The sequence below is a fragment of the Protopterus annectens genome, chromosome 2.part1 (genome assembly GCF_019279795.1).
Source record: "Protopterus annectens isolate FY-2018-M chromosome 2.part1, PAN1.0, whole genome shotgun sequence".
Taxonomy (NCBI): Eukaryota; Metazoa; Chordata; order Ceratodontiformes; family Protopteridae; genus Protopterus; species Protopterus annectens.
In genome coordinates this window covers 1,317,277,760-1,317,299,059 of record NC_056729.1, presented here as the reverse complement: position 1 = coordinate 1,317,299,059, position 21,300 = coordinate 1,317,277,760, and positions in this window count along the sequence as shown.

Genomic DNA, 21,300 nt, shown 5'->3' with positions numbered 1-21,300 from the left:
GTTTAGACATAAACTAACGAGAATTGGACATCAGCTAAAGAGGACTGGGCAAACTTGTACATCTTAGGGCAGGATTCACGAAGCCTCCGTGTAAGAGTTATAACTCTTACACGGAGGCTGCAGTTAAACGGAGTGATGTCAGCATGCTCTGCATATTCATGAGAGCATGCTGAATCACACCTAAGGCTAACACGGTCCGTGGAAGACAGTAGGGGGCGTGTCCGTAGGCTGAGCCCTGCAAGCAGGCACGCCCCCAGAAAAGTAAAATTGCCCAAAGTAAACACCCATGACAGAGGCCATGGAAATGTGAATAAACACAACACAACACATGCCCCCACAAACTATGAACATAAAATATATAAATGAGCATGTTATATATATTTTTTTAAAAGTTAAGATGTTTGCCCGTGAGTGCGCTCGTTTGCGCGGGCGTGCCTGTAGCTTAGCTACAGTTAGCAGTCAGTGGAAAAGGATATAAGAACTAAATAAGCAAAGTAAGCCAAGAAGCAATAGCATAGCAGTAGAAACGTCGGCTGAAGAGCAGGCATTCATGGTTCGAGCACCCACAACACCAATTTTTATTTCTAGTAAAATAAGCACGAAACAAGTCCCTGACAAACATGTACACATATAAAATCATAGTTCATGTATAATGTAATGAAATAGTCCATTTATTTTGAAGAAATGTGAGATAAAATAATAAAATATGCCAGATGTGCCTATAGCTGAGCTACAGTTTAACAAGGTGAGTGCATCTGCCCGTAGGTGAGCAGTGGTTTAACAGGTGCAAAATGAGTGCCCGTAGGTGAGCAGTGGTTTAACACGCTGAAACTGTGTGCCCCTAGCTGAGCTGAGCGTAATATGCTTGCTGATAGCCAAATGAGGCGTAAACCAGCGTACCCCATTTGCGTGGAGCTGCGCACCGTGCCAACAAGCTAACCAACGGGCAACATTGAGCAAGCCATATCAAAACTGCCTTTATACAGACACACCCCTCGGCCTGTCTAGACAGTCATAAAAAATAAAAAGCAGTGGACAGGTTCAAACCCAGGATACTATACACCATAGTCAAGGTACTGAGCCACTAAGCCATGACAGCAGTACCTATAAATGCAGTAATAGCAAATATATAGGAATGAATACAAAGTGGAGCATGACAAAGCAGGTTTTGTGAAGTTGAAACAATTCCAAAATGACCAATCACAGATATGTGTGGGAAAAATGGCCTATATAAGCCCCATAGGCAGGAATACACAGCATAAACGATTGTAGAACTGACTTGCAGCCAGAATGACAGGAGTAGGTGAGGGTAGTTGCTTTCGAGCACAGAGGTGGGGCGTTGAGGAGTCCAGATACATGGTCTGGCTCCTAGTCCACAATCATGAGGCCCAACTCATGCAGGGCCAGGTCCTGTGGGGAGCATATAGGGCTGAGGCGTGGGACCAGTTGGCTCATGATCTCACCAGTGCCACAGGGATTCCAAGGACTGGTGAGCAGGTTCGTCACCACCATGCGGACCTGAAGAGACGCAAGCAGGACCAATTGAACCTTTGGATCCAGGAGGCCCGGCAAATGCCCAACGCTCCACTACTGAGTAAGTTACATGTAATTATGTATGTAAGAAATTAAACTAGCTGTTATTATGGAGATGTGTATTCCAATATTACTTCATTTATATTACAGCTGCAGGTGTCCGTTCTGCAAACCGCAGAGCCTATGGCGATAGGCTGGTGCGGTTGCGCCACCAGGCAGGTCAGTAATCCTCTCCCAGTAACTGTAAAGAAATATAAAAGTATGACAGTTAGCAAAAGAGTGCAGTGTAGTCACTAAGTAATAGAATGTGCAAGTAACAACTGTAAGAGTGTTTGCAAGTATTGCTTGATTACAAAAGTGTGTTGCAGTCTGTAATCCAAACAGAAAAATGAAAATGTCTGAAATGAAGTCTGAAATAAAGATGCCCCACCTGTAATATAATAGCACACAACCTGCAGCAGGCTGAAAAGTACAGCTGCAGAAGATGAGCAAATCACATGTGTGAAATATACCCCTGTTGAAATACTGAAACATGACATAAGTGAGACTGCTGGAAAGGATTGTAATAACTACAAGTAAAACATGTCAATAAAGCATAGAAGTAAGTACCATCCTGAATAGAAAAATGAAAACAAAGTGAGGGAGTGTGATAAAGTGTCATGAATCCACCAATAAAGTAGTAATAACCCCTGAATAAAGTATACTGCAGTCAGTACAGAATGAAATGCATGTGAGAAGCAAAACCAAACAGCGAAATCTGTTCAAAGTATTGCTGCAGCTGGAATGTGTATCCCAAAATCTGGATATGTTGCTCTCAGTCTGCAATATGCAGATAGTATGATTGTCTGACATACCAAACATCCACAGTTGTCTATAGCTATATAAAGCAAATGTAGCAGGATGATGTAGCTGAACAAAGCTAGATATGAATGTATATAAAGAACAATAAAATGTATATTGATGTAGCAGTAACAGTCCTATCACCAAGTTGAAGTAGTTATCATATAGGAAACTGTAGTTAGAACAGTAGTGTGTATATATGTGCAGCTATTAGAAATGTACAGCATATGTATTGGCATTTGAAGGTGTTAATATTATTTTCTTCACCCCACCCTATAACCACATATAACCCATTCCACGTGAAAATTGTATGTGCAATCACAATTAACACCCCTGGACATTTGTCCTGTTGGGTCATATATATTTGCATGTCCATTGATGCATCTGCCCTGTTCATACATCCAAACCTGATGGCCTGTTGCCATCAATCAACCCTGCATGTTGTTGGACTGTGTATTGCTGTTCAAATTATGCATGTGTTATGCTCGCTGTTCAATGGTGTGAATATCTGGGTGTTTGGTTAATGGGAATACTAATGCATGCTGTTACAACTAATTGTGAATGGTATTATATGTCACTAACCCAAACTGTCATGACATAATGCAAAACATAGGACAACAGGGAAGGCGGGTTCCAGCGGACCCACCTCTCCCACCTCAGCTGGCGAGTGCACCTGGCACTACTGCCCAGTCTGGACCCTCCTCCGGTGGCCCTGTGCCACCTGTGGGTGTAAGCGCTGCAGGGGATGGGGCTCGTCCCCCCTCTGCAAGTGTGGCCGGAGGAGAACCACCACTCACCCTCCGTAGCGTCCGGACTGTGGTGCATAGGGAGATCCGGGACTCTGTTCTTGAGCCCCTACACCAGCTTGAGGCACAGGTGGCGCAACTTACGGGCATGCCTGTTGCCCGACCTACACAGCCCCCAGCACAGCCCCATCCTGGGCAGTGAAGGAACAGTGGCAACTGCTCATAGGTGGGGATATCAGTTCCACTGTTGCCATCTGTGGGCTCATGGGCTCTGGATATCCAAACCTCCGTCCCCGTCAATTGTGTAACCCCCCCCACACGTGTCATACACCGCCCCTGTATGCGTCTTGATTGTCTTGTCTGTTGACCTACCCAACCTACCTCCCCAGCTATACCGACTTCCTTCACCTGACATACCACTTTCACCTGAAAAAAAAAAAAAAAAAAAAAGGCACTCTGTACCCACAAAAAAATTACGCCCCATACATAGCTGCCCATTCCGCACACATGTCTGCTGGACATGGAAACTATCAATTACAATTGGCTGTACAACAAGTATTATTGTTGTCCTGACACCTCTCAAAGGGGTGGAATGTTTCAAATGTCACATCAAATTAGATACATATGCACAGCTGTTGCTGATGAAGAAATGGGCAGCTATGGGCCTTACCTACATCCCTCCTGCAAATCCCAAGCTTGTTTCCCTACTGTCTTACCCTCTTTGTGACCCCTTCTTCACCACTTTCCTGTCTCCCCATTTTCATTTCTTTCAAAGAAAATAGCGCGGGTGTGCTCCAGAGTAAGCAATGTTAAGCGGTTGTAAGCGGGTGTGTGCGCGGAGCTAAACGCCAGTGCACATGCGTGAGCTCCGCGCAAACCAGCGCTAACCCGGTTACAACTGCTTAAAAGTGCCTTAGTCACTCTGATTGACAGGTCCTGTAGTCAGTTCAAAAGCAAAATAAAATCCCACTTTCAGAACCGAACCCAGGCCCTTAGAAACAGTAGTCTGCATAATCTACCACTAAGCCATGACTCTTATACAAGAACATTGTGCTAAAATAAATATATCATGTAATAGTAGGAATGAATGTAAAGGGAATATATGACGTGTAGTACACAAAGCATGTCATTTAGAAGTACTGTCAAAACTAGTGGATTTCCATAAAAGTAGTGTGTGAACAGAAACAGCCATGCTATTTGGCAGCTAGTAGGTAATAATGCCAGTTAATGTATATATATATATATATATATATATAAATGTATGTATATTTACATATATATATATATATATATATATATATATATATATATATATATAGTTGTAGGTGTCATTGTGCATACACACTTACTACAGGGAACAGGAGAGAGGAATGGAGAAATGTGAATCTACAACACAGCCTGAATCATGAGAGAGATACTAACCTTTACACTCACAGAACAGTGTCCACAGCATACCAGCATGGTCCCCGCCCTTACAATCTGAAAGGGCAATGCCTATCTCACATACCCTTTTATAGAACTGTCCTGAAATCACAGTGAGAACTGCAATCAGTACACAACTGGCTGCATGCAATTAGCAAATGCTGGCTTACAATTGGTGCAGAGGCCATCACATGGACCTATGCAGATACCTACAAAAGCATCCTGTACTAACACTCCACACATGCAATACGTTCATTGCACTGTCTGGAAACAGACAGAGGGAGAGAGACAGACAGAGACAGAGACAGAGAGTGAGAGAAAAAAAAATACACACGCTACACACTGAGTCAAAGCTGTCAGCAGTGACAGTAGCAAGCCGTGCCAGCAGCAGCAGGAAGCAGAAGTAGTGGTAACGCAACCAGCTGTGACAAACACAGGTAATGTAAAGTAGCAGGTTAATAGTCTGCATACTGTGAATCCTCCAAATGTGTCATAGGTCTGTATCTATAGGTATGTCCATGTGATATGTTGTGCGTACGTAGTTCCTCCAAAAGGGGATGACTATACATTACATGTCAGTCAGTGTTAGGCCATGATCCTGGCAGCAGTTGTCTGTGTTTTGCCCTCATCAATGGCTGTAGTGACTGTTTTGAAAGGTCAGCCAGGTTCAAAAGGCAGTATCAGCCCATCACAAAGGCAAACTGGCCAGGAACAATTGTCTGCAGGTACCTAATATCGCTGTATATGCACCCCATACTGAATAATTCCATAGATTAGCAGACCAGGCCGGTTATGCTTATGATGTGGTAGTTCCCAGGGTCAGTAGAGGTGCCTCCTTAGTGGTGTGGGACCACTGTTGCTGTATGCCAGTGTCCAGGTACTTATCCTGTAGTACGGCCAAGGTTAAATATCAATCTTATATGTGGTTGTATGTCCTCTTGGAGTGCATGTAGCACACATCCAGGGATACCATCAGGTCACAGTGATGCTGTGTGTTCTTCTTTGCTGAGGGCGGCCCTCAACTGGACATGTGAGATGATAGGGAGTTTACATTCAGCTGTGATAAGTATTTCAACTTGAGGGGGAGAAAGAGGGGGGATGCATGCACTGAACCTGTCTGCAAGAATGTTGCCAATATCTGTGTGTTCGGTGAATGTTAAGTAGGTGTGTATTAACTCAGAGCATATCTGAGGCATTTGGTCCATATGTGTAACATAACTGAAGAAGGCCTTGTGGTTATCTATAGTGTTTGTGGCCATTTTCCTCCCAGAGTAGGCCGTGGCCATTATGAGACACCGTAGCGTATTACCAGTGCTGACGACAGATGCCTTCCCTTAATGTGAATCTGCTCTGTCCTGCAGTAGCCTCCTGCTATTGTTATACAATCTGCCTCTGGCTGGGGTCCACCGGACAGGATGCCTAACCTTTGTGCATAGGGTCTGGGTTAGAAATGTATGTGCAAGTTCCATGCAATCTGTGGGATGTCCGTAGTAAGCATTCGCAAAGGGGTCAGCAGTGTGGGTTGTGGCTTCCACTGGCCCAGTGGGCTGCATGGATACCATCTCAGTCTTAACAAGTGAATAACTGTCTAATCACATACATATCAAAGTAGTCTACTGTGCCGGTGGTGGTGGTGGGATATGTATATCCAGGCCGAGTAACTTGTGTCCACATCACACTAGTGGATGGCATTCCACATACAGTACCTTGGTATGAACCCCCAGAGTGAGGTTGTGCATTGGACCTGTCACAGTGTGCTGACCGATGGGGCATGCCACTATGTTGTATGGAATGTGGCAGGTATTGTTGCACAGGTGTTGGCTGAGCACTGATATCTGGCCATGTACTTGTGTATCCACCACGAGACACACACATGCAACATATGGGAGTAGTAGTATATCACTACACTTGAGTATCATGTATAGTATGTGTGCCATATATTGCTGACATAGTCTGCTGATATCCTGTTTCTGTTCTCTTCCAGGGAGATGGCGCATCAGCGTAATCCCGCCTACTCTGCAGCAGAAGATGAGGAGATACACCAGAGCCTGGTGCGGGAGTATGACATACTGTTTTCCCACACCAGCCAGAATCAGCAGGAGAGGGCTGCACTGTGGCAAGACCTTGTCCGTAGGGTAAATGACATTGGCACACATAACAGGACATATGAGCAGGTATGACATCACTGCAGTGATTTAATCAGAAATGTCCGTCAGCGTGCGTCGGATATCCACAGGCAACAGGTTGCCACAGGAGGTGGGGTGGCCACACATCCCCCCCTCACCAGACTGGAGGGGCTACACCTAAGTGTTGTGGCACCAGCCCCAGAACAGCAACAGCAATACACCTGCATCATGATGGAGGCTGGATCCACACAGCAGCACGACATGGAGCATGCAGGTAATATGCCATATGTACACTTGACTGTTCTGTACACTGTTAGTTTATGCATGTGTAAGGTGTGTCCATTGTATGTAGCTGTCAACATAGTATGTAATTGTGCATGTGTAATATTGGCAATATCAGCAGCTGACGTGTGAAAGGCAACTGGTGTACTACTGCACTGTATCATATGCAGTATCAATGGCACAGTTGTGCCCACTGACATTCATTTCCTCATTTCTGCAGGTCCCTCTGGGGTTACAGCAAGGCAGGCCATCCATGCTGGTGAGTGTGTTTAACAATACCTATAATAGTCCTGATAGTGCTAGAAATACTAGTGTAACTCAGTAGTGCTCTGTGTGTATACTGCAGGGTGTGCATGTGTGCATGTGTGCAGGTGTGCCTGTGTCCACGTGTGCATGTGTGCCTGTGTGCCTGTGTCCACGTGTGCATGTGTGCATGTGTGCCTGTGCCCACGTGTGCATGTGTGCATATGTCCACGTGCGCATGTGCACAGGTGTGCATGTGTGCCTGTGTTCACGTGTGCATGTGTGCCTGTGTGCCTGTGTCCACGTGTGCATGTGTGCATGTGTGCCTGTGCATGTGTGCATATGTCCACGTGTGCATGTGTACATGTGTGCATGTGTGCCTGTGTTCATGTGTGCATGTGTGCATGGGTACACGTGTCCATGTGTGCATGTGTGCATGTGTCCACGTGTGCATGTGTGCATGTGTGCCTGTGTCCATGTGTGCATGTGTGCATGTGGGCATAAGTGCATCACTGGTAACATTGTGTGGACACTGTAAACTGTGTTTCCTGTCTTCCTCCCACAGGTTCTGGTGCTGCTCTGGTGTCCTGCAGCAGGGAACCTGAATCTGGTGCCACAGGTACTGGTAATGATGATATCTGTGTAATGGTACAGGAAGGTGTGTCAGGGTCCGCCATTGGTCAGCCAATTGACAGTACACAGCTGTCAACCCCATCATTGTGCACAGTCATCCTGCCAGTACATCCTTTGTCACCATTGTCCCTAGGTGATGGACAGGATACAATGGGCATTGACCAGGGTAATGTGGTATCTGTGGCACATGCTTCCCCATACAGCAGCCATGGGCAGGGTCCTGTGATGGTACCACACAGACAGTTGCCCATGGGTTCTCGTGGGAGCATCCATGGGCATACTGCCTCTGGCAGACGTGCCCAAAGAGGTCTGTCAACCTCAGCTATGTTTTGGGCTGTCATGCAGGCACAGTCGCGTATGGAAAGGTACACCAGACAGGGTCTGAGGGAGCTGAGAGCATGTCGCACAGCCATGACTGACAGTATGCGTGACATCGCGGATGCTATCCGTAATTTCACCGATGTCATAGACAGACGTTGTGGGGACATATTACAGCAGTTCCACAACCAAATGTCCATGAGCCAGGGCAATGGTGGGCGGTTGCAGCATCGACGTGGCCGTATGCCAGCAACAGCAGCAGCTGGCAGTCGGCAGGGACAACAACAGGCCCGCGCACACCCCCATAGTGCCAGCAGCAGCCCCAGCAATGCTGGGTCTGTGCTGTCATCGGAACACCCCAGGAGACCACATGCACGTGGCTCTGGACAGTCCCAACAGGGACCTATGTCCAGTCAACACACTCCCGCTTCTGATGACAGTACCCAGTCTGGCTTAGTACTGGATACGGTCTGTAGCATCCCTGCCAGGCACAGGTACCATGTCCGTGCCTACAGACACTGATCTGTATGACATGCCAGGTGCAGTCTGTGGCTGTCCACAAACCCCTGTATATGGTAGCCATGAGGTGGAACTGTGTTCGTGCATACACACATGCGAAATGTTAACACCTAGGGCTACCACATACATGCACACACTGCACCAACAGTGCCCCACCCTGTACTGCTGTCCCTCACCAACACACATATACACACATGTCAATTGGTGGTATCAATGGCAGACTCAGGCATACCTAATTCACACCCTGTGCATATGATGACACTGTGCCACCTCCTGCAATCTCCAACATCATTGCGGGAACAGGTAAATACGTTGCTGATGCACAGGCTGACTACATAGAAGTGTATTAGTAGTATCATGTTGGTAACAGTACAGTGTGCTGATATGACTGTGTGTATATCCCAGCATGCCTGATGCAGTAACCATATGACTGTCCTGAATTGTTATCTACACCCATAGTACATACCAAAGTGTAACAGCTGCACATTATTGCATGCCGGTGGTAAGGATGTCAGCAGATAGCCACATACATGGGTAGCACAGGGGGGAAGCTAATGCAAGTAGTGATATGCAATGATAGACATGTACAGTAATGGTGTCAAGTTGCCCACAACGACTATGCAATGTGGATGTTTGCGCATGTTGACATGTGTGCAGTACCAATGTAATCCAAATCACAATTAACTATGACATAATATCAGTTCTACCATGGGCATCTGCGCTGTGCATTCCTGGGTACATGTTGATAGTGCCTACATATTTGCACTGTTACCTACTGTTAGTGTTACCCCTTCTTTGTTGTACAATGGACTACTTCCAACCCTGCTTACTGTAGCTTTGTTTGCATGCATGTTCGCTTGGGGTTCCCTGGGACACTGCTTCCACCTGCAATGCAGAGTTACAGTGCTTCTGTGGACTCCTAGTGACATCTGCATAGCGTAAGATATGTATGTCAAGTTTACACATGACAGAACGTCACTGTCTGTCCTGTTCACATGTACGTTTCCTGTGACACATTGCACATGTCTTACCTGGCATTTACCCACGTGTGCAGTCATATATGCCAGTGCTATGAAACAGTAGCAGTACACCCACACATACACACCTTCAGTATGATGTTCCCCATTGGCCCTATGTGTTGGTACTCACCATGGCAATCACACTGCTAGGATAGCATGTGCAAAGGTAACCTGTGAATCACCTCTATGGTCCAGTTGTGGTTTATGTGAGTCATGTGGCAATGTCACAGCTGCCACATGTATGCAGTCAACCATCACCCTTGGCCAGGAACGTACAACACATGTGTGGGATGCCACCACATAGCCAATCTGGGGACTGAGCACTCTGAACCCAGTAATGCCATACCCTGTCAGGTGGCATGTCATACTACAGTGACTACAATACCAGTCAGACATAGACACGCACTGACAGCAAGCTGAACACACTGGGGCATACGTGGGGACTCGGAATAGCATCCTGCCTGAGCATCACATACCTCCGCAGCTGGCACACAGGCATATGTTACATTGGAACAGAGCACATGCCACACATGGCACACACATCCCGTGTGACACACACTCACAGCCTGTAGGGCTACACAACACACCTGCTACAGATGTGTCAGGTACCTGTCTTGGCCCCTGCAGTGGGGTCCCGCTCAACAGGCTGTACATGGTGAAGGTCACAGTGATATGCCTCAGGGGCACTATGGTCCACCACAAAACACATGCATACAGGTCAGTCAGAGGCATGGATACATTTGACTCAGTCATTGACCATGCCACTATGGATGACCTGAGACATACCTCCCTGGACTACATGATAGGGAACATAGAAGGGATCTCTCAGCATGTGGCATGGGCCAGTATGAGCCTGATCTTGGTTGCCATCATACCCTCACCAGGTATGCTACCACTATATGTAGGAAGGGTGTTGTATGTCTACATTCTGCTCAGTCTCCAATGTCATTCATAGGGTATCCGCTGGCTGTCAACGTGTGCTTACATGCTAGGGAAGCCACAACGATGTGCAAGGGGCAGCTTGCACGTGACACCCATGGCCCAATGTATATTGGCGAAGCTCCTTGATACACACATACTGCCTTATGCTGCAGGACACGGATTACATAACCACCTCCGTGGGTATCACACAGGTTAGGACACTAACAGTGCTGCTACACAACACCAGCTGTGTACACCGCAAGATGCATGCACTGGACACTGTCCTCAGCACAGTGAACTGCAATGTCTGTGCAGTACCAGAGTCCTGATTCATGGCTCACAGGTGCAACCCATCACTGCCAGGTTATGCCTCATACCATGCCTGTCATCCCCTACACATGTAACACACATGGACAGGGGGGTGGTATCCCAAGGCACCATAGATACACACACCTCCAGGTTGTTGGCACAGCACAAAGCATCAGGGCCTATTCATGTGCAGCTAACAGTGTGTTGGACTGCCGTCTGGTTCATAGCCTGCCACACACAACCCTCCCATACACAGGAAAACCACCTATCCTCCATAACAACACTGGCAATATGACAGTCTCAAGAACTGTCTTTATATGGCTGGACTGCATCCAGCCAAACATTGTGCGTGAGCATTACTGTAGCTACAACACACTAGTTGAAGGGTTCCCAGCATGTGGTCACTGAATTGCAGTGGAATGACATATTACCACTCCCACAACGGGTGGGAACATGCAGCACCTGTACATTGACTACATGTAGACTATATGGCCCAGACCAGATGTGTATCCCCTGCTGTAGGTATTTTACCATATACACCCACACTGTATAGACACATACCGCGGCCCTGCACAGTAAGACACAGTCATATTGTTATGCATTGCAAATACCATTTATCCACTCGAGGCATGTGTCAGACATGGTAACTACTGCAGGTCACAGGTATTTATGTGTATGTGTCACACACATACATCATGTGTGCAATGCCATTGCTGGTTTAGGCAATGGCATGCATTGTTATGCACAAAGACCCACACAAGGTCATAATGTGTGACACAACCACATGTAGCAGTTGTGGGTTACCAAAACATACCTATCTGTACTCTGACAATGGTAATCGACCCAGTAGCAGAGCGCACTATTGGCATTACTGGCCAACTAGCCCTGTTTGGCTGTGTTGATAGTGTGGTGACATCCCCTGTGTTTACTGGGGGAATATACAGCATCTGGTGTATTGTAGTATTTGCCAAAAGGATCTGTTCTCTTACACTTGCATTTACACACACCCTACTACCCCCACACGCACACTTGCAGGATTCATACCCCTACCTAACTAAGTCACGACACCTGAGAGAGACGCATTAGTGAAGTGCACTAGTCGGATTACTAGATAGTTCCTCTTCTCTGGCTGTACTTACAGGGTGCTGACATCATCAGTGTTTTGAAAGGGTAATGTGCATCAGGTAGTGTGATCTCCTGATTGCCAAAACTAACATGTTTTTCATACACAATTGCACACACACAAACTCCCCACATCCAAACACACACACACTTGCAGGTTTCAAACCCCTACCTAACTATGTTATGACACTTGAGAGTGATACTGTAGCAGATTGTACTATTCGGATTACTGGTAGATGTCTCTTCTCCAGCTGCATGCATAGGGTACTGACATCATCACTGTTTGGAAAGGGTAATGTGCATCATGTAGTGTGATCTCCTGATTGCAAAAAAGCACATGTTTTTCATACAGAATTGCACACACACAAAGTCCCCACATCCAAACACACACACATGTCATTTGCAGGTTTCAAACTCTTACCTAACTATATTATGATACTCGAGAAAGACGCATTAGCAGAGTGCGCTATTCGAATTACTGTGAGGTTTCTCTTCTCCTGCTGTACTTATAGGGTGCTGACATCATCCGTGCTGAGATAGGGGAATGTGCATCCTGTAGAGTGCTTTCACAGTTGCCAAAAGGGACATCTCTCTCACACACACACACAGACTTGCACACACACTAACCTTTCTCCACACACACTGGGCAGTTGCAGGATTCAAACCCCTATCTAACGATGTTACGACACTCATGACAAACGCATTAGCAGAGCACGCTATTCAAATTACTGGAAAGTGTCCTTTCTCCTGCTGTACTTATAGGGTGCTGACATCATCCGTACTGAGATAGGGGAATGTGCATCCTGTAGAGTGCTTTCACAGTTGCCAAAAGGGACATCTCCCTCACACAGACTTGCACACACACTAATGCCCCCTCCACACACATTGGGCAGTTGCAGGATTCAAACCCCTACCTAACTAGGTTAGGACACTCATGACAGACGCATCAGCAGAGCGTGCTATTCAAATTACTTGAAGGTTTCTTTTCTCCTGCTGTACTTATAGGGTGCTGACATCATCTGTGCTGAGATAGGGGAATGTGCATCCTGTAGAGTGCTTTCACAGTTGCCAAAAGGGGCATTTTCCTCACAGAGACTTGCACATACACTAACCCCCCTCCACACACACTGGGCAGTTGCAGGATTTAAACCCCTACTTAACTATCTTATGACACTCATGACAGATGCATTAGCAGAGCGCGCTATTCGAATTACTGGGAGGTTTCCCTTCTCCTGCTGTACTTATAGGGTGCTGACATCATCCGTGCTGAGATAGGGGAATGTGCATCCTGTAGAGTGCTTTCACAGTTGCCAAAAGGGACATCTCCCTCACACAGACTTGCACACATACTAACCCCCCTCTGCACACACTGGGCAGTTGCAGGATTCAAACCCCTACCTACCTATATTATGACACTTGAGAGAAACATATTAGCAGAGCGCGCTAACCGAATTACTGGGTATCTAGTCTGCACCTGCAGTATTTATAGGGTGCTGACATCTTTATTTCTACAGAGGTATGTACATCTAGTACTACCTGTCAGGTGGGGGATAACATATATATGCATTTGCAGCCCCCTACGTCAGGGTCAGATATGCACATCGCACTGGCAGGTTATGTTCTATACCATGCTTCATGACCACAGGACCTGTAACACACAACACAACCAGTCCAGAACACCACACCCACATCCAGGACACACACTTAGCTTCCCTGGGAACAGTGCTGGGATATGCATGTGTTCACATGCACCATTTCAGTTGTTAACATCAGGTACAGGCATATTGTGTGTGAAAACTACTCAGGCCTCTACCACTTTACCCTACAGCCACTACAATTTTTGGGTCCATGTGCTATGGCAGAACCACACACCACAGCCACATGGGGGAATACATATTGCACCTGTCCAGCTGCAACATGGGTACTCACTGTTCCACACCAGAGGTAGACCACCATTGTTGATATCTGACCATACCCACCTTTCCCTGGACATCCATATCCCATCTCCACCCCCAGGCAAGGTTGTCACTGCACACAAACTGTATTTAGCACAAGCAGACTCTACACTTGTGAAGACTGGGGTCGACGACTTCAAAGGACCCATGCTGGGGACTATACTGGCCACTCAGCATAATCCTTGACAATTGCATTCTATGAGCATGTGTATGGTTTGCATTGATCATGCTATCCCACATATACCCATGACTGCTCCACAACAAGACACCTGTCAGGTGTACACCAGCCATATATGAGCCGTACAACAGACAGAGTGAGCTAATGCATTCAAGAGCTGTAGCCCTCAGAGGGAGGACATCTGTGAACAGTTCCGGCACGGCACTTCATTCACACATAATCATCACAACACAGTGTTGACAGTGGAATTGTCCAGAGAATGCAGATAGGGCTCCCCTCAGTCTGTTATTCATGGCCACTTACTGTTAGAGATCCTCAGCAACCGTCTTCCAGCACACACCGACAACATGGCTGTGGCTTAGCACATTCAAACCCTGGGATCTCCACTGTGCCCCTGCTTGACAGAGGCACAGCTCACTAGCCTCACACGTTGCCTTATGTGACCTACTTTACAGTGGCACAGTAGCCTACTGTACTGGGGATGCAGATGCCAAGCACACTCTGGCTGAGCTGTCATTCCCTAGGGCAACAAGCCTAGTATTGACCTCTACACCCATATGTTCAATTTTCAGATGCACAATATTTGTTGTGCTGTTCTACTGTTTGCAGGTCTTTATTGCCATAGCATTCCCTGTTCCTATGACCAACTTGTGTATCTGTGGAAGATGTTTGCATATGACGACGATCTACTATATCACTTATGTCTCTGTAGTCATTTACTGTGTGCACTGGGCAGATTGCTATGTTGTGGTTGGTTCCTGGAATGACACGTACAAATACCAGACATTTGTGGCCAACTGCTAAACGGAGATATGGCCTAAGTGTGTGAGCATGCCCAGTTCAGCCTTTCCATGGCATGTTGTCTGACATATGCCTCATTTATCAAAGTGTGCGAGCATGCCCAGCGTGAGCTTTCCATATGTTGCACTCTAAAGTCCACCACATATTTGGGTGTGTGTGAACTTCAACAATATCTCACGTTTATGGTTGTGTGTTGGGTGTCATGTTGTGTACTAACTGGCCAACTGCTTCGTGTCTGCCACAACAGGGATTATACTGTGCCTGCAGGGATTGCATGGGATACTTTGCAGACAGTTGTCAACATACTTTCATAATGACCTAACACTGTAGAACTGTATAGTGTACTGGTTCAGTACTTTCACTGTGGTGGACAGTATCCTGGGCTTTAGTCCTATCACTGCTTGACATCTTCATAGTGAGCACAACAGACTGTGTAGGGGCCAGTTGTGCACATATGACCATGTTGCATTATGTTCAGATATGGACTACCTACACCAGGCTCGTCCAACATTGGTAGTGTATTCCGCAACATGGTTGGACATCGGCAAACACTAGCGATGTTCCCTAGGCCATTTCTGATGCTAGTCACAGGGTGTGTTTGTCCTTCGACACACATTGTAACTGGAGTTTGCCATGACATATGCCATGGTTAGTATACTGTGCCTCCGTCTACCTCTGACATAACAGTGATACCCAGGGTTAGCCTACCACCTCCCATCCACTCATCAGGATTCCTCTTGAGGGGTGTCGATAGGTGACTCTCTGGCTGACCTGTACCGGGAGTTTACTGAAGAGTGGGGATGCCTTCTGTGTTATGGATCATTCTGTACAGCTTGTCCTATGTATGTCAGTGCTGGGGTTCAGGTCTCTCATGTGCATAGCTCACTGCCATTCAGATTGTACAAAGTGCAGCATGTTAATTGATTCCAGGTTGGACATGGCTTCATACATCAGGCACAGCTTGCCTGAAGCTGGGCAGTATGGCAGTGTGTGGGGCTGCAGTTTGTTTACTCAGGCAACACATGGCATCTGTTCATGCTCTTTGCTACTCCTGGTGCGGTACTGTTGTGGACTTTACAGTTGATGGAGGTGTCTGCTGAGGTATATCCCACAGGGGCTATTGTAGTCAATTGTGATGCTGATGAAGGATGACTGCAGAGCCACAGTGACCTCCCCTTATCTACATCTGCCAACCTTCATGATTGGGTGGGTATATAGTATGTTTCTGCGAACACTACAGCCACATGTTTGTCCAGTGCAGGATATCTATCACCTTTTGTCCCCAGGTCTCTCATTACATGTTAGGTACGTAATGGGTTAACACCTGTGTGGTAATTTGTGGGCTGACATTGGGCAGTAGTGTGATTTGGCATTCCATTATTCTTGGAGTCCATGTTGGCCTCAGCCCAGGACACCATCACATACCTTTGCTGCTGTGTGTTTTGCTTTGCAGATGATGGCTGTTACCTCAGCATCTGCAATGTCAGGGGACCAGCAGTCTGCTGGGATAGATATTTTGCATTCTGGGGGGGGGGGGTTGCACTGCACCTGTCAGGTTGTATGTTAGCAATATGTGTGTGTGTTTGGTATGTTGTTTGTAATATCTGTGTGATTCAGAGCATATCTGTGGATGCCCAACATGGTTCCTACCATCAGTTAAGTAAGCCTTGTGATTATCCTTAGTGTCCTGTACAATTTGTATCTTCATAGGTTCATGGGTTCATACTAGGCTATCCAACCTAGGGCATTAGTAAGCCTAGCCAGAGTGTGTGTGTCTTTCGCCGCCCCTTGCTATGTGCCTATTATGGCCATTTATGAATTTCTTTATTGTGCCTCTGTCTGGTCGTGACACAGTGAAGACCCCAAGTATACATGTACGATCATCCATCCACTTGGCAATATTCCTGTTGAGGGGTGTCAGTGAGGGGCTCTGCCTAACATGGATTGGGATCCTGTTTCTTGGTGTGGGGAGCCTCTGCGTTATGTATCTGTCCCTCCAGCACATCCTATTTCATTATGTGTTGAGGCTGACATCTGTCACTCTCACAGCTCCAATGGCTTTGATTTCCTGTGGTGGAGCATGTCCATTAATCCTGTGTTGGACATGGCCTTGTACAACAGACATACAATGCCTCTGTGTAGGCAGTCTGTGACTGCATTCAGCTGGGGTGTCTACAGCCAGGCAGCATATGACATGTATTTCACACCCTTTATCCTCTTGGTGGGGTAACTATGAGGTCTTCCGAACTGCTGCAGGTGTCACGTACGGTACATCCCATATGAGTCATTGTACTAGATTATGGGTCTGATAAGGGAACAGTACAGCGGCACAGTGACCTCTGTTGATGTAGATGTGAATCCTTTCATGATACGGTGTCCAATATCGACAATCTTCCTAGCCACATTGGCATTGTGAGTGTCACATGACAGATTACTCTCGACTTGTGTCCCTAGGTCCCTGATTACTCCTTGCATACATAATGGTTTGCCACCTATGTGGTAATTTGTGTGTACCTTGTCTGGTATTTGGTGGGACATTCATACTGTCCAGTGTCTTCAGGATGTCTGGGTGGAGTTCTTGTGTGTGAGAGTGTGGTCTGTCGCATGCTACAAACTGTACAGCAGTTTTGACTACACTTAGGTGCACATGGGTGGTCTCAACTGCTTTGTGCATTGTCAGTTACCTGGCCGTATGGGTGTCTGTGCTGCATATGGATACTCCACCTCCTTTGATGTTTTGGTCCAGGTGTTGGGGCCATAACGCATGATATGTGGTATAACCTGGTAGTGCTGGTGTGCTATCACTAGGCTTGCAGCAGGCTTCTGTCACTGCACAGACATCGATGTTCTCCATAATGGGAAGTGCCTAAGGGGCATGCATATTGCAGTTTACACATCTGGCATTGGTCAGCATTACCCTTATGTTTCTTACCACTTATGTTTTCTAGGGTGGTGGGTAGTCTTTTTGGCCTTGCCTACATATGGCTCTATGGAAGTGGCAAATGCTTTATCCAGTATCCAGATGCACAGGGGTAACAGGTGCAAGCCATCCCTGGAACAGCAGCATGGCTTGTCATGCTTGACATCTCAAACAGACAGACATTAGACCCTCTTGGAATGACAGCTGTAACTGTGCCACCTGTTAAACATGATCATTCTGTGTTTGTACTGTGAGATCATTCTTGGTGAGGGTTGGATGCTGCACACGGCCAGTGTCATACCGGCCTGGGGTACATACTCAGAGACCTCATCCATGTCTCTTTTCATGTAGACCAGGGAGGTACATCTCAGGTCATTCACACCAGCATGGACATTGAGTGCATCATATTTCTGCTTGCTTTGGGGTGACCTGCGTACTTGTGTTATGTGGCATATTGTGGCAGCCTACAGGCAGCTTACTCTACCCTTTCCCTTGTTCCATCTGGTGAGTGGGATAGCAGTATGTCTGCCTATACAGACACCTATTACAACTGTATCAGGCATGTTGTTTCTCCTTCTGGCCTGTGACTGTTTGGCACACCAGCTTTGTGAACTATGTGTTGCATGTGCTATGTTTGGAGGTTGTGGTTGCTTGTGATCTGCTTTGGAGGCTTCTGTTGGTATGGTGCATTTGTAATTAGGGCCTCCGGGAATGTTTTTCTGTGTTTATGTGTTTGGTTTACAGTTGTGGTAGTTCTATGTGGGACTGGGTTTGTGGTGTATGTGGTTACCTTCTCCTCCTGACTAGTTTTGACAGTACTGAGTTGGGGGAGCTCAACCTCTGGTTTGGATACATGGTTGCATCTATCACATATATTTGTATTTATTGGGGGGAGTTGTGGTTGTCTGTGTACTTGGGGCAGGTGTCACATTGCCTCTGGATTCACAGATTCTACTTGTTGTGGCTGGCCTTAGTGGATTGTATGTGTGGACATATGTTATTGCCATACTACTGATCAGTGATTACGTCCCTTTTTATGTTTTCTCTATCATGTGGTAGCTTCCTCATTCTCTTGCATGGTTTGGTAATGGCTGGAGTCCAGCATGCCAGATGCCTGCGTGTATGGCATTGTGTCTTGTTGTTATTTGTGATTGCATACTCCAAGCATTCCTCACTGTGTTCATGGAATGCCTGTATAACATGTTCTGCGGTGTGTCCCATATTCTGCACTTGCACAGGGCCTTTTATGGATTCCACATCGGTTTGGAGGGGTGCAACCTATGCTTTACACATGTTTTTCACTGTGGTATTCTGGCCAGGGACTGGGGTTGGGATGTGTATATCCAGTGTGATTACTCTATGGTCTGGTCTTAACAGTGAAGGATACACTTCTCATCTTGCCATCCAGTACACATGTTGCTGATTATCACATCCAGTATGCGTACACCTCTTGTGGGAGTGGTATGTTGTTCCTGGGCATTTTGATTTATGGATTCTGGGAACTTTTCTCCGACTGTGTTGGTGCTAGTATAATGCTCCCGGTGTATGTCTGGGTATTTTCAGTCAAGCAATATAATGTGGTTTGGGGGGCTTGATAAATTCATGTATTCCAACATAGGCCAGGTGCAGTTCCTGGTATTAGGACAGTAGTCTGCAGCAGGCTATATACTGGGAGGCAGTTTTAGCCATTGGTATTTGACCATGGCTAATCCATGCTGCTTCTTGTTGTGGTACCAACATGGGGGTGTGGTTATCCTTGACATTTATTGCTAGTCACCCTCCTTTTGTAGCTTGTTCCATGTTTTGCGGCTGTACAGCACAGTATGAGGTGTGACCTGGTAGTGTTAGGGTGCTGATGTGAGCCTTGACCCAGTTCTCTATTACAGGACTGATATCTACATTCTCCATACTGTGTGTGTTTACACTGCACACATCTTGCTGTTTAGACTTCTGGCATTGGGTAGCATTACATCTAGGTTCCTATCCCTTGTGGTACCTATAAAGGTGGGTTTGTGTTTTGAGACTTACCTATTGAGGGCATGCTGTGGGTACTGACAGCCTTTGCCAGTATCCATGGGGCATGGACTGATAGGTGCATGCCACCCCTAACAGGTGGTGCATCTTGTCATGCTCCGCATGTCTTCCCAGCCTGAAACACATTGGCTCCCCTTTGGCTAACTGCATTACTTCAGCCAGTTATTGCACTTGATCATCCCATCGTCATTTTGTGGCTTCATGCTTGGTGAGGGTGGATGTTAGTCAGGGTGCTCAGGTGTGCATATAGTACATCGTGTTACATTACTTAACACATGGCATTCATGCCTCAGGTGGTGCTGCAGGGCTGCCTCTGTCGGATGTGCATATTACACTCCCTGTACATGTTTGTGAGCAGGTCATGTCATTTTAGGCATCCATGTTATTATTTGAGTGAGTAAGAGGGATATCATTCCCAGGGTTCCTACTGAGCCAGTGTATGTGCTATGCGTTGCCTCTTTGCCAAGGCCAGGGCATACTGGGCACGCCTCCTTCTGCCTACTGGGGCAGGCTCAGGTTGTTCCTCCTCCGAGTCACGCTCTGCCTGTGATGGCCTTGGCAATGGTGGGGGGCTGTTTGGCCCAGCCCTATGCTGGTCCTGCTGCAGCTGTTTTCGCAAGATCATGTTATGTAGCATAGCACATACCATGACAATTTGGGTACATGTAGTTGGTGTGTACTGCAAGGCTCCACCACATGTGTCCAGACACCGGAACCTTGACTTCAGCAGACCAAACACACGCTCTATTACATTACGTGTTTGTGCATGTGCCTCATTAGGGCATTCCTGTTCAGGTGTGTGTGCGTTTCTGATGGGTGTCATCAGCCATGGCTCCAATGCATAACCTGCATCCCCCACTAGGTGTCCGTGTGGGATGTCCCCATTGGCAAATGTCTGGTACAGCTGCATCAAATGCCAGATGTGGGAATCATGGTAACTCCCAGGGCAGCCAGCACACACATTCATTATTATGCCCTGGGCATCACACATGACCTGGCAGTTGATGGAGGGGAAGCCCTTGTGTTAATGTATGCCCTACCTCACTCACTGGCTGGTGCTTTGATGCGTATGTGCGTGCAGTCTATTGCACCCACTACCTCAGGGTATTCCGCTATTTGCTGGAAGAGACGCATATTGCTGGTCAATACCTCACGGGCATTGGGGAAATATACATGATCACCGACATGTGCTGACATGGCATCCAGGAACTGGTGCAGTACCCTGGAGGCTGATGCCTGTGATATCCCCATCATATCACCAGTTGGTCTCTGGAAGGTACCCGTTGCTAGTATTCTTAGGCCAACACATACCTTGGTTTCCACTGGGATGGGTTCCCCTATGTTGGTTCTGTGTGTGAGGCGTGGCCTGCACAGCTCAA